Source organism: Hevea brasiliensis, chromosome 17, assembly GCF_030052815.1.
Source record: "Hevea brasiliensis isolate MT/VB/25A 57/8 chromosome 17, ASM3005281v1, whole genome shotgun sequence".
Lineage (NCBI taxonomy): Eukaryota > Viridiplantae > Streptophyta > Magnoliopsida > Malpighiales > Euphorbiaceae > Hevea > Hevea brasiliensis.
The window spans coordinates 56474251-56485074 of NC_079509.1; positions in this window are offsets into that span (position 1 = coordinate 56474251).

Sequence of the window (10824 nt, forward strand, 5' to 3'; positions counted from 1 at the left end):
TATATTCTAATAAATTAAATTTTTTTTTATCGACCCGGTTAAATTGAAAAATTGACTGCTCATTTTTTAAATTTCAATTTTAAATAATAATAAATTTATTAAATTTTTTTGTAATTTTTATTTGATTAGAATATCTGAAAACACAAAATATTGTTCTCAGATTCAATTATTTTCTTTTAAGGCCTTGTAAATATTAAATCTCAACTTAAGTCATTTTTTAATGTAGTGGGCTCATGATCATCATCGTCACCGATAGAATTTTTATGATAAATAATTAATTTGAGGATAGTCAAAATCAAAATAACTCAAGATATAAGAAATGAAAACAGAAATGAACAATACCTCTTTTGTAGTATAAGTGTTGTTAACTTTATAAATAATTGATGTGCTGCAAACATCAAGATAACAGTGTGCAAAACCAAAGAAAACCAAAACAAGTGTATCTTGTTTTCTTCGGTTATAGCAGAAGTGGTGTAAACTCTATCAATCCCAGATTCAACAATGAAACTATTCATTTTTCTGAAATAATTAATGTGAAGCAACGTCAAATCAATAGATTGCAAAATCCAATAAAATTTGAAAAAATGAAAAGTAGAATATCTTGATATTTTCTTTAGGAGGAATGATGTCAACTCCAATCAATGGCAGTTATCATAATGGAACCATTAATTTTCTGAAATAAATAAAATCTAATAAAATGAAGAAAAAAAATATTTGACCATATAAAAATCCACTTTTCAAGAAAACCTAAAAATATGAAAAGGAATTATATCTCATTCTCTCAAGTAGTAAGAGTGGTGCCAACTCCATCAATTTTAATTTGAAAGTGTTTAAAAATGAAAATGCATTACTCTCATTTGTAGCTCCAAAAAATTATAACAAAAGTTTAAAAGATTAATTTATTCTAATAATTTAAAAGATTACTTTTAATTGGCCTAGTTAAATTAAAAAATTAATGTCTCATTTTTTAAATTTTAATTTTAAATAATAAGAAAATTATAAAAAAATTTAAATTATAAATAAAATACATAAGATATCCAGATCTATTTATTACATCTGTCAAATACTAGATTTGGAAGCTAAAAAGTACATTGATCCATTCCAATAGGTAAATATTGACTTTTTTTATTGACATAATTAAATAAAAAATTAATGAATTCACGTTCCATTAATTTAAAAGGTTTTTTATTGGTCAAAACTAAATTGAAGATTTAGTGGCCTATTTTTTTAATTTTTTTAAATAATAAAAAATGAATTTTTATAAAAATTTGTGTGTAAGGTATACAAGAGACATGTGTCAAAATGTTACATCTGTTATTAGCGCTTATATTTAAATGTTGCATTTCCCATTAATTAATATTTTTTATTTACCAATTAAATAAAAAATTTGATGGCCAATATTATAATAATTTAAAAAAATTTTTTATTGATTCAACTAAATTAAAAAACTAATATCTATATAAGACACTTAAGTTTAAATGCAAAATCTATCATTGTCCATTAATGACAGATATTACAATGAAACCATCCGTTTCTAAAATAAACAAAATCTAAGAAAATAAAAAAGAATAATAAATTTCTTAACTACATAAACATCCACTTTCTAAAATAATTAATGTCAAGCAAACAGAAAAGAATATTTAAAAGAAATTTACTTTATTCTTGTGACACCCCTTACCCGTCTATAATGTAACCAAGCGAGGTGTGCTATATGCGGTGTCGGAACACCCTATTTTATCTTACTTTATTCTTTTAAAAATTTTGTTTTCGATAGATTTTAATATCAATTATCTTTCTATGGAGAAACAAGCGGAGTTTTCCCTGTTTCTATTATCATTTGGCATATTTCACTATTCACCTGTTTGAAATTCAACAATATTTTCAAACAAAATCTCATAATCATCTCATATTTTAATATCATCTATATATTTCAATTCTCATATTCATTTCCATCCACTTTCCTTTATACTCCATTCACATATTAAAATTCTCATATTCTCATTAATTTACATAATTTGCAAACTAATTGAATAAATTTACAATTTACATGATATACAAATTAATTACATATGAACTAATCAATTTATTAATTTACATCACATAAATATTACTTACAAATTGTGATACCCCTTACCCGTCTACCGTATAGCCGAGCAAGAAGTGCCACATTCGGTGCCGGAGCACCCTATCTTGTTTTATCATATCTATTGTAAACTTTTGATGTCATTTAAAACATGTATTCTATGTGTAGAAATTTTTTTTTTTATATATATATATCTTATTTCTGCGGAGACCCGGACAGAGCCTCCCTTATTTTATTAGCATCTGGTGGATTCCACTAATCACCTGTTAACATGTCCATATTCATTTTACACATTTCCATATCATATTCTCATGTATCATATCATTTACAATTATTTATGAGATCTCAAAATGAAGTATTATCTATTGCATTCATATAGAAATTCATAGATAATAAATTACAAGTTTTCATCTCAATCTCAAAGTTTAATTACAAGTCCAAAATGAAATACATCATAAACTAGTAATTACATCATGACTAAACATAATGAACCAAAATACTAGTCTATACATGGGCCCTACCAAAATACAACAGACCGGTGAGGTGACTCTGGACAATGGCAGATCTGATCAAAGCTCTGTCGATTGCACTCACGGTCTTCTGCTGCGGCTGATCTCCAGTACCTACGCGATGGAAAACCAACGCGCTAAGCATAACGCTTAGTGGTGCATAATTTATAATAACAATAATTTAATAATTTGAAATAATATATGCAACTCATAATTTCTGGGTATTTTACATTTTTATTGCTCTTTGGAAATAATTAACATTATTGGGATCTTTTATGATTACTTATTGTATTTTAAGTCTTAATTTTTTTTTTTTTTATCAGTGCCCAAGAAAACCTATAACAAATTATAAAAGCTGGATGTACGGGTGTATACTGGTTAGACAGCCATATGTCTATCCAAAGATATCGTCCTGCAGCACGAGGCGGTATCGGGCACGAGACATTGTCGAGCTTGTAAAGCCAGAAATAAAGTAGGCATATAGCCTGTAGAACAATCATACCAGACATATATTGTCAGTTCATGATTTTCTCGGTAGGCAGTACTGCTATCTGTAGTCCCTAATTGGTATACCAATTTATCCAACTAAATAAATAAGTCTAGGTATACTATGGGCAATTAAATATTTTTAATTAATTTAGCATTATTCACTATTACTATTATCTAGTACTGTTCATTGGTACCATAAATTTCATATTAATAGGACATTAGTCCTATTTTACATATTCATATCATTTTTAATATTAAATTTTCCTTATGAGTATTTTAATTATCCTATATAGCATTTTTTTTTTCCATGAACCTTTCTTTAGGTTCATGTTGGTGTGTTATCTTTATCTAGGAATTTGACTAGGTTGGGATGTCTATTTAGTCACAATTCCTTCATAACAATTGCTCCTCTATGTTTAAACTTGAATTTCAGTTTTTGAATCACTGAGTTTGGGGTTATAGAACTCAAGTTATGGACAAAATACCAAAGGAATAGTATTTTGGGACATTTTCTGGGTTGGCAGTTTCAGTGACCCAACTTGTGCTAACCATTTGAATTTGTTAAAGGCAAAACTGGGTTAAGTGGTCTTCATGAAAAATGTAGCCCTATGTCTAAACTTTCTATGGTTAAAATTTTAGGTCAATTGGACCAGTATAGAGAGAGTTATGACCAAATGAACACGTACTGTTCATTTGGTCATTTTCTGGGTTGGCAGTTTCAGTGACCCAATTTGTGCTAATAATTTGAATTTGTTAAAGGCAAAACTGGGTTAAGTGGTCTTCATGAAAAATGTAGCCCTGTGTCTAAACTTTCCATGGTTAAAATTTTAGGTCAATTGGACCAGTATAGAGAGAGTTATGACCAAATGAACACATACTGTTCATTTGGTCATTTTCTGGGTTGGCAGTTTCAGTGACCCAAATTGTGCTAACAATTTGAATTTGTTAAAGGCAAAACTGGGTTAAGTGGTCCTCATGAAAAATGTAGCCCTATGTCTAAACTTTCCATGGTTAAAATTTTAGGTCAATTGGACCAGTATAGAGAGAGTTATGACCAAATGAACACGTACTGTTCATTTGGTCATTTTCTGGGTTGGCAGTTTCAGTGACCCAACTTGTGCTAACAATTTGAATTTGTTAAAGGCAAAACTGGGTTAAGTGGTCTTCATGAAAAATGTAGCCCTATGTCTAAAATTTTCATGGTTAAAATTTTAGGTCAATTGGATCAGTATAGAGAGAGTTATGACCAAATGAATATGTACTGTTCATTTGGTCATTTTCTGGGTTGGGTTGCAGGGAAATCCGAATTTGGGCAGTATTTAGGTCAAGTTTTGGACAGAATTTGGGCATGGTTTCTTCATGGAAAATGGGCTATTTTGGGTCTAGTTTCACCTCCAATTGGCCTCATACCAATTGGGGTCACACAATTTTATTTATGGCCTAAAATGTACACTGCCCTCAACAAACACAACCTGCAGAAAATTGACACTTCCAAAACTCAATCTCCTCCAACTTCCTTACTTCAATTTGCATGTAATACACTTCTATAAGCAACAATCTCATCCCAATAGATCAATTTCAACATTTTACACAAAGTCCTCAACATTTATACAAACCCTAGTTTTCAAAGTTTCAAATTTACACAAACACTACACAATCAAACACCCAAACATTTCAACTAATTACACATTCTCATAGAACCATTTTTCATCACTTAAAAGCAATAAATTTCAAGTTCCATGGCTGCCAAAAATTCAAGGGTTCTTTTCTCTAGATTTTCTTTTTGTTTTAATGGTATTTATGCTTAGCTAAACATGCTTTTCATGTTTAATAAAGAGAAGAAGAGGGATTAGTGCACTAACCTCTTGTGACCCACTTCAAACTTTAATCTTTCTTCTTCTTATGGGTATCTAAAGCTTCCTTATGGTGTGGGCTAAATTTTTTGTGAAGGGGTCTATGGGTTTTGGTGAGTAAAAGCTTGGGAAATCAAGCTTTAAGCTTGATAAAAATGGTGGGGAGGGAGAGAGCAAGGGAGACGGCAAGGAGAGAGAGAGAAGAGGAAGAAGAAGATGGTTGGTGGGGGGTTTTGTCTCTTGTGGTTATTTATATATATATATATATATATTTATGTGTACTTTATTGTTTTTAAATTTCATAATTCTATTTCCTTTCTTTTCTTGTCTTTCCTTTTCTTTTCTTTTCTTTTCTTCTTCTTTCTCTTCTTATTTTTCAAATTTAAATTCATAAAATTAATTTATGTTAATTATTCTATTTCCAAATTTTAATTTGACATTTAAGTCAAAATTCACCTCTAGGGGTGAAATGACCAAAATGCCTTTCATGGTGCTCATCGGATTATTTTTATTTTTTTTTTATACCAATTAATAAATTATTTAAATTTTATTTTATTTCTCAAAATTTTTCCTATATATATATTTTTTTAATATTTATTTCATTAATTTATGCCTCCTCATTATAGTTTAGGTGTAGTTTCAGACATTTTGACTGTCCGAACAGATATGAGTCGTCGGAACAGTAAATTGTACGGACTACCTATGGTGAGGGCGTTACACAAATTCTTAGTTTACAATTCTTAGTTTACATTACAACATACAAAATATTTATAATATGCAAAATACATAAAATGACTTATATGGGCCCTATCTACATGCATTGTTGAGGAGATGACAATCTTGAACCATTTTGACACTTTTGCAGATCTGGAGTTCAAAATCTCAGTCTAATATCTACTGGATTTTGCCTTCAGTACCTGCGCGAAGGAAACAAATTCATTGCGCTAAGCATTTCTACTTAGTGGTGCAATAATATAACAAGAAATAATGTATACAAATAAAGAAAGAATCAAGCATTCTAAATATTCAAGTATCAATTTGATTTAAATGACATTTCTAGTATTAACTATCTTATATGCTAATTCGTTCCTCTTTGAAAGTACTGAGTTTATAGCCTTACAGTAATAATATTCAATATATATTTTATTCCAAGAGTATTGTATTTGAGGTCTCTCTACAATTCTGCAAATTGTATTTTTATTATGTTTTTATTGCTAATTTCTTTTTCACATTTTATTTAATACTTTCTAACGTTTTTAATTGCTAATATGCTTAAATAATTTCAATAATTTACATTGCCCAGGTAACCTATGACAGGCTGACTAAACTGGATAACGGGTCGTTAACACTAACACTGCGGTGCCTCGGGCCGTCATACCATGGGACGCGAAGCTTCAATCACGTATGTAATCAGTATGGCTAAAAGGCCATGATAACACATAATCGGGCATAAAAGCCATGAGTGCGGCCATAAAACCATGAATACAGGCATAAAGCCTTATGCAGTACTGCTAAAATAATACCCTATTGGCATACCAATCTATCCAATCTGACACACATGTCTAGGCGATACATGGGCACATAGTACCATTAAGTGTTCATAAGTTTCATTATTTCATTATAGGTTCTAATTATAATTTCTAGTATTTTAATCTTTTTTATAATAGAAACATAAATCTCTAAGTCTAATATTTACATAATTTATGCATTCATCGTAATTTATATATTCATTATGCTATCCATAATGATCACAATCAAAACAATGGTTTTCATATACCATTGTACTCAAAATATTTTTCTCTTCTACAATAATGAGAACTCATGCCTCATTCATACATTAATATAGTTCATTTATTCATTACACTATTTATATAATTTATTATTTGAAATTTAAGAAATGTTTTTGCTTACTAAGTATTTATGATTACTCTTAATTTCACTCATGTACCATTAAGTGTTAATAGGTTTTATTTTATTTCCTAGTGGGAATACAATGTCTAAATTCATTTTTATCTAATACATATGTTCATAAATTTCATTTGTATAGCTCATTTACAATTTCATCTCTAATCTATCACACCAATTCACATGTACCTAGGTTCAAGCAAATTTTCATTTTTATTCAATAAAAAGGGAAAGTCCCCAAATATTATTTACACATCATTTATACCTTTAATATTTTATTTATAGTAATTTACAATTCACATTTAAAAGTATATCAACTATTTCTCCTAAGTTCTATTTGTGATGAGCCTATAAATCCCATCAAACTAATCACATGATTTAAACAAACCTTAAATCATTTAAGTAAGGTATCATTAGCAATTTAAGTTTTAGTCCTTTGCATTCATTTCATTGAGGTTACTATTCACTTAACTATTCCTGCACAAAAGTTGACTTTTAAATACATAATAGCTTTATTGAACCTAATTTCACCAAGATACCACATTTTGCATTTTATTTTTGTTGGCATTGATTTCCAATATCATTTCAAAGCTATTTTATGTTATTTAAAATTTTCAGATTTCATACCTTAAGATTATTGTTCTATTGGTCATTGTTACAGTGGAAATTTGATAAAATTCTCTTCATCAAAGTTGTTCCTTTATGTGTCTTCTTTAATTTCCTTTTTGAATCACTCAATTTGGAGTTTTGTAGCTCAAGCTATGATCAATTTACCATAACTAGCCGGATTGGTCCTTACCTAGATTTTTTTGGACAAATTTGATTCTGCCAGATTTGGTGTCCTAATTTGGAGTAGCAATTTGAATTAGTTAGGTTCAGAATTTGAGTTTGTGTTCTTTATGAAAGTTGTTCTAAATTGTCTAATGTTTCCATTGATATAAAATTTAGGTCAATTAGATATTTCTACACTGAGTTATGGCCAAATGAACAAACACTATTTATTTAGTCACTTTTACTAAGTCCAGAATTGGTTACCCGAATTTGGCCAATTTTTAGGGTATCCTAAGTTTGTTTTCTGGGTAAGGTATCTTCATCAAAGTTGTACCATTATGTGTCTAGTTTTATGTCCAATTGGCCTTGCACCAATTGAACCTACACCACTCAAGTTACAGCTGCTCAAACTTGTTGGACTCACATCCAGCCCTGCAAGTCACCTAAGGCAGCATACCTAACCTCAATTCCATTGGCATAAATCACTTCAATTCCTCGTCAAATATAGCCAAATGGTCACTAATTGACCATTAGGACTTCTATTCACCAACACATGAGCAAAACCCAAATTTTGCCCCAAACCCTAACTCTAAAATTCCAATTCATGGCATACACACACCAAACTCATACCAATCACTTTATCCATCATCTATGCTCATCAATAACATAAATAACCACTTAATTTCAGTAAAAACCAATAATTCTCAAACTTTCTCATGGCTGCCAACATTTAGAGGTTCTATTTACTCATGGTTTTCTTTTGATTTCATGCAATTTCTACTTGATTTAACATGCTTACACAGATTAAAGAAGGAAGAGAACTTGTTTTATGCACTAACCTTGTGTGAGCATAATTTTTTCAAGCTTAAATTTCACTTTCTCTTCAATTCTTAGCAGCCAAACACTTACCCAAGAGGTGTAAACAAGTTTTAATGAAGGGAGTCTAGGGTTTAGTGGTGGGAGACTAGGGTTTTAGAGCTTGAATTGTGTAACAATGGAGGAAAGAAAATGGGTGAGGGAGAGAGAGAATTATGGACGGCTGGCTGATGCATGCATTTTATATCATCATTTAGGTATAATCTTGCACATAATTTACCCTTATTCATAGCTATTATTTTAGATATTAGTATATATTTAATCAATTTTACAATTTTCACATTTCTTAGTTTAATTTTTGAATTTATTTGCTTTGTAGGTTAAATCTGGAGAAATTTGATGAATTTTGATCAGAGTAGCCATTTGGAGGAGATTAAAGTCGAATTGCAAAAATTTTGAAGTTGAGTAAAAAAATGGCCGAGAGCGACACAACCTGCAACCGAATTAGCTTATGTCGCAGTTGTGTCGACTCCGATATTCACGAGAGCGACACAACCCGCAACACAACCCACGACACAACTGACTCGGCTTATGTCATTTTTACTGGAAATAATTGACGTGGCGTTTCCGTTACTCCAGCTTTTTACCTCACTTTCTCTGGAACCTTCCCCCTTTTACCCATTCTAGGGCAGACCCTTAGCCTATATAAAGACCCATTTTATCATTTTCTTTCAATAGAGAGCAAGGGAGTCATTTTCGGAAAAGTGAGAAAGAGAGAAGGAGGAGCACCTTCTGCATTTTCTTCCAGCAGCAGCAAGGATCACGTTTCTGCACTTTTCTGCAGCAGATCCTTCTGCAATTTGCTGGGTTTTTCTACCCCTTTTAGCTTACATTTCCATCATTTCTTCATTTCTTCATTTGGGTTTGTCTTTAAACAATGATTTGTGAGTAGTTGAATGAGATTCTAGAGATGGGTTTGTAAATATTAATTTGTTTTGTGGTTTTGAACTGATTTGGCCATTTAAATGAAGATTGTTATATTTTGATTTATTGCTTGTGTGCTTATTGCCTTGCTTGATGAATGGGCCCTCATTAAGTTAAGTTTTAATCCTTAATAGATGGACTGAAAAGTGAATATTGGGGATGGATAATCTTGCAATAAACTTTATTTTCTTGGTGTTAGAAATAAGCTAAGAAGATTAAGGGGAACTTTCCAAAAATCAATTAGAGCATTAATTGGGTTTTTGTTAGGTTTGAAATACCGTGAAAACAGGGTTTGATTTAATGAAAACCAACTTTGAGATGCTTGAAAAAGGTTTCAAAAATTTAAGAATTGATTTCCCTCAAAATTGCAATTCTCATGTGTTTGGCTAAATTAGGTAAAAATCACATGCAAACAATATTGAAAATCCAATCTCTAGAATCAATTTATTTTTCATTGAAATTAGATATAAATCCTCCAAACCTCATAAATAGCAATTTCAATTTAAATCCAACTTAAATTTAATTCCAATTTAAATCCAATATCTAGAATTACTTTATTTTTTTTATTGAATTTAGATTTAATTCTTCTTAATTTCATAAATAGAAATTTCAAATTAATTTTTGGTAATCTAGTTTAATTAATTTTAGTTAATTGTTTGATTTAGCATTAATTCCTTAAATACCAATTTTAATTCCAAATTTCATTTTACATCTTTAAATTTTGTCACTCTAATTAGCTTATACTTTTATTTCCAATTTAAGCACAATTCCCTGTAGGATCGATATCATTTTTTTTTAAGACTATACTACTGTGACCCGTACACTTGCGGATATACAACACACCGTATCACTGGCTGTTGGAAGAATACCACATTTTCTGATTTTTTTTCTTTAATTTTTGTCTCTTTAATTGTTTTAAGAAGGCTTGTTGAATGGTGATTGGTTGGAGTGTTCTTAATGACATCATTTTATGTTAAAATTCAAGTTTTACTTCATTTTCTTTTCTTTTCTTTTCTACTCATTTTCAATTAAATTTTTAACAATAGTTATTAATATTTTATGTTATATAGTTTATTTACTTAACTGGACAAGTTGGTGAAAAATCGTCTCTAAATACGAAATGACCAAAATGCCCTTCGTTTTGCTTAAAAGGCTAAAATTGTCTGTACCGATTTAAAAATTTTTCTAAGCATTTTCTTGGCATTCTAATACCATCGAAACCTCAATGACTCTTCTCTGAAGTCCCAAAAATTATTTCATGGGATTCCCCTCGGGTTTAGGGTTACTAGCTGTGAAGACAGCAACTTCCCATTAGGATCACCCATCACTGGGGCACCGGCTCATTTAACTTTGTTGTATTTCATTTCTTAAATTTTTTCTAAATTTTTCCTTACCATTATTTGGATTATTTATG